At 45.2% G+C, this 5,051-nt stretch overlaps 1 protein-coding gene across 1 annotated transcript in view; it reads right to left on the reverse strand.

Annotated features, from left to right (window-relative positions):
• Positions 1 to 3,915, reverse strand: part of LOC119316923 — a 37,092-nt gene extending 33,177 nt beyond the window's left edge. Inside the window, exon 1 of the mRNA XM_037591315.1 lies at positions 3,796 to 3,915. The gene's annotated coding sequence lies outside the window, so the exon portion shown is untranslated. The remainder of the gene's footprint in view (positions 1 to 3,795) is intronic.
• Positions 3,916 to 5,051: the final 1,136 nt, after the last annotated feature.

Here is a 5,051-nt window from a genome sequence, read left to right on the forward strand (position 1 = left end):
TTTGATTATCAAATTGTGATGTACCCGTCGGAGAGGGAATTGAGTCACAAGGTATCGGGATAGTTGGGATAGGGTTTGAGGTGAGAAGAGCACAGAAAGATGAGGATATCGAGGATACCAGGAACCAGTTCATTCTTCTGATCGATGATTCATCTCGTCAGTTAAACACGTTAAATAGCCTCCTCTCTGGGCCACACTTGGCTCTAGTTTACATCCCTCACAATGCCCATGGCCCAACATGCCCTTGGCATCTCTCTAGTCCACTGTGTCATCACGCACAGGTGTGACAAAGACCGAAGCCTCATAGCACATGCGTTAACACCAATAGTGAGGTTGGCTCATCTGCCAAAGATGGACCTTGTCGATCCGTGGGCAAACCACCTGCAGAAATCACATGGCTGAGGTACGCCATGGATGCAGCACCGAATGTGCACTTGGACCATTCGAGGAAGAGAGTATCTTGTCATATAACCTCAAACACAAGACGAAGATTGATGCGAAGCACCCCATGGACATCACCATGTATCATCAACCCCACAAGCTCCAAGTGGACCGGTGACAAGAGCTCGCTCATGTGCCATTGACACCGAGGTTACTTTGTTACTCTTCGAGCTCCATAAGCATTCATATGAGACATGTCTACTACCTAATTCCAAAACCTTGTGCATGCTTAGGTGCAAAGGAATCTAGCATGGATAAGTGAGGGAAGAAGACCAAGCCATGGATGAGGAGAAAGGAGAGCAAGAGGAAGAAGAGCTTGAAATTGCTTTTCGTACGAATAGTTACGAATGTTCATCGCCGTTCCACCTCCAAATCATGAAGGTCGGGCCATCCAACGACTTGCCCTGTATCAAACGACGCAGTGCTCCAACCATGATGAGCAATAAATAAGGATATAATCAAACAAGACAGAAAAAACAACGGAGGAAGAGCTAAAGGATCTCGTTGATCAAGCCCTAGAAAGTCGTTGGGGGCATTGGCCATGCCAAAAGGCATGACTAGGAACTTGTAGTTGGCATTGTGCGTGCGAAAGATTATCTTGGCGATGTTATTACGCATTTGGTGAAAACCAGAACATAAATCAAGCATGCTCATCAAGAAGTTCATCTATCACAAAGATGGGGAACTTATACGTGATTGTTGTTAAGAGTGGTATATGTTAGCCATGTAATAACCCTCATGGGTTTTCTGCATATTTACCACACATGTACGTGTATATATACCCCCCTATCGCTTCATGGAAATATAATTTGTTATTTCCCAAACGTGGTATTAGGGCCTAGGGTTTTTCTTTCTCCTCCACACATACAACTCATGCTTCCTTGAAAAGAACTTTTTCATTGCCTTCCAGATCAATCATTTGTCTTGCCATCTTCGATCTTCTTATCTAATTCGCTTTCTACCCTACACAATAGCATGCATGCAGCTATTTCCCTCCCATCGAAGCCATCCCGCACAGTCTAGATAGAATTTCCCCATCGCAATCACCCGTATTATGTCAGATAGGCTTCCAACTAGAGCTCCCCTATGGCGGTCCTAAACACAACAAGAATCATCATCGAGAATGGCGTTACAACCAAAGTAAGTAATCTAGCCAATAGAAAAGAGTTGCATGGTAAGCCGAGGAACATGAGCCACAAGGGAAACAAAAAATGATGGAATGCTCAGTGTACCTGGATCAGCAATAGGAAGAGAAGTACCATCGGCGATAAGAATAGGGAATCTAGAGGTCTAATGGATGGCAAAGAGGAAGAATCATATGTCATAAGGAAAGAGGCTCCAGAATCAAGAATCCATGGGGATGTACCTGACTGTGGAGGAGGTGGTCGCTTTGTAGCTGAACTTGCAGAACCTGTCGAGGAAGAACCCGAAGCTGCAAGCAGATCTTGTTGCACAACATCCTGTGCAGTTAGAGACGCAACTAAAGAGGTCAATGTAGAACCACAAGCCCTCAAGAAGAACCGCGTCACATGTGTTGCTTCTTCTTGTAGCAATCATACTCAACTGCACCATCGTTGACGCAATAGGGGCAATGTGGACAACAACTACTAGAAGAAGGGTGACTACCACTGCCTATTGGATACGGTAGAAGAGGCGGATCACTGAAGCGGGAAGCAGCCGGTGCAGTAGGTGGTGTAGCAGGTGAGCGCGGAGCGAGCTCCGAGGGAACTTACAGTGGACTAGCACCACGCAGACTAGTCTCCTTAGTGTGGATCTCACTGAGTGCCTCCAGAAGAGACACGGGCACAAGCGAAAAAGATTTGGGCACATCACGGCTCAAACTCCTTACGTTGCCGATACAAGAGCTCATAAACGAACAATTTGGCAACACGCGCACAAGAGCCACAACCAGCAGAATATCAAGCTGACGCCAAATAGCAGAACTTTAAACGCAGAAATGTCGACAATGGAATGACCCTGCTGAAGTGCGTACTCCCGACGAACCACCGACAAGTACAGAGCATCTGGGGCAGGAGCCTGCGGTTTAGGCTCCAAATTGGCAATAGGGCGAGGCAGATATGTGACCTCCTCGAAGAGAAGACAAAGGCCACACAGGTGAATGCGCATGTGGCCAATCGAACCCAGTGTAGTGAACATTGTCAAAATCACCGGCCGACAAGAGATGATATGATAGCCCGACAGTGAAGACATTGTACTTTTTTTTGGTTTACTCTTGTTCAGATCCAATCTAAGAGGAAACATAAGACGAGCCTTGGGAACCGGCTTAGTCTCACAACAAGGAGAGCGCTGGGCATGTGCGTACAGAGGAGACAAAGAGGCCAAGCTAGCATGATCGCTGGTGTCGACCAGGGCGGGAAGGCGAGTGGGTATGACTGGTGGCGGCGGCAACCTAGTGAGTGGTTTCCTATGGCGACAGTCTCCTGGAGATGGCAGCGACGCAACCTACGTGTGCGAGCACCATCGTCAAGCTAGTTTATAGTCGGTCTAACTCAGTCTTTCTCACGACGCTCGATGGAGGTGGCCGGTGGGTGAGCGCTTCTTGGGCCCTTTTTGGAGCTTTACTGGCTTCATATTCCTTCCATTGCCATGGCCGCCAGTCTCTCTGCCCATTACCTTGTCTAGGAGCTCTTTCCATCAGCGTCTCGATCATCTGTGTGACATCTTTCGTATTTAGTTCATTGTGTTTTTATGGGGTCTATCTTAGGAGATGTGCCTTTAGATTATCAGGGTTGTAAGCTTGGTAAAAAGATTCAATTACCTTACCGTCATAGGGAGTTAATGTCTTAGCGTTCTTTTGATCTTGTTCATTCAGATGTTTGGGGTCAAAGCTCCCTTCATCTCGAAAGGGGGTATCGATATTACATTACTTTTATAGATGATTTCTCACTAAACTTGGAAATATTTATGTCTTCTCACAATGAGGTTCTTCCTGTATATCAGCAGTTCGTTACCACCGTACATACCCAGTTATCTACCCCTATTCATGTCTTTCGTGTAGACTCTGCTGGTGAGTATATCTCCCATTTGTCGGGCGGATTCCTAGCTAAGTAGGGCACACTTGCTTGGTTCTCTTGTCATGGTGCTCAAACTCGAGTGGTGTTACGACCAAACTTCCATTATCCACCAAAAAAAGTACTACCTAAAACAACCAGCAACGCATTCTCTACACAAATATTAACACATGCAAGTCCCCACAAGTTTATGTTGGCAGCCTCCTTCCATGAGATGTAGCAGAACATGATCCTTGCCTTTATTTGTTAGTATGTCCGATAGTACACAATAACCAACCATTGCATAAAGAAAATAAAAATATATATGGGCAAAGCAACATACCTTATGATAATAGAAGAAGATAACAAGCAAAAGACGAATGACTTCAAAGGCTCATCCCACAATGCCAACGACACCAAAAACCTCCAAAGGTCACTTACCGGTGATAACAATTCCTAGATACAATTAAATCATTATATTCTTAACTGCCCATAGGAAACACAAATTTGGCATTTGACATACATGGTTGGTGCAATTGTATTGAAAACATAAACCATCAAAGAAAGTACACATGTAGATAAGAGACAATTGAATTGCAGGTTACTGAACTCTGCTTACTTAAACTAGGCCATAGAAGTTACAAATTGCAGGCTATTGTAGATCATGAGCATGCTAGCTTGGGTACATGACAAGTGGCGTGGAATGTCTATTCATGACCACTATATGGGGAGCACATGAGCGGCACGTGACAAAAAGTATGAACATTTATCGTAATCTACATTACACTCCTAAATGGCAGATCTCACCAAACCCTACCTTTGAGTTCTGGTAAACTAAACTGCCTTCATTTGAAATTTCAACTGGAAGAGTAATTGACTAAATTCACATGTTCAAAAACGGATATAGATGGTACATTCCAATCTATGGATGATTAATAGAGCAGATGTAACAATTGTCCAACTTCGAAGTGGTGCATAGATACACTTGAACTTGAAATTACAAGTGTGCACAGTGCAAATATCTCCAACAAAGGAGCATCGGAGGCTTTGTGGCACCGCTTTCTCCCTGGGTGACTCCTCGACACCCGGCAGGGCCGCGATGATGGTTCTTGCCTACCACCTCCAAGGTGGTGAAAATTTCCCCTTGAAAGACCCGTCCCGCACGAGCCCCTCGAAACCCTCCATCAGCAGATCCCGCGTACTTCTCATCATTGCCATCCTCCAATAGTCCGCCGGATCGGACTAAAGACGGTGTGTGCTTGCCGTGTTCGTGTGATATCACTGCGTAGGCCGTAGGGTCTAGGCGGGCTGGCGGGGACCTTGGTACAGGCGGTGGGACGGTGACCAGGGAAGATGAGACGGGAGTGCGGCGTAGCAGAAGCCCCCAAAATATCCCATTTAATTTCGAGATTTGCAGAGTTTTTTCACAGAATTGAATTGAACTGAACCAAAATTTAGTTCAGAGACGTTTTTTATTTCAAGAGATGTGCATCAGATATACGCTGTAGTTTCGATCGTCTCAAATCTGCTTTTTTTCTTTCAGAATAACCACTTCATTACTTAAGCTAGTCTAGGATTTCATATGATACAATATGTAAA

The sequence above is a fragment of the Triticum dicoccoides genome, chromosome 6A (assembly GCF_002162155.2).
Source record: "Triticum dicoccoides isolate Atlit2015 ecotype Zavitan chromosome 6A, WEW_v2.0, whole genome shotgun sequence".
NCBI lineage: Eukaryota > Viridiplantae > Streptophyta > Magnoliopsida > Poales > Poaceae > Triticum > Triticum dicoccoides.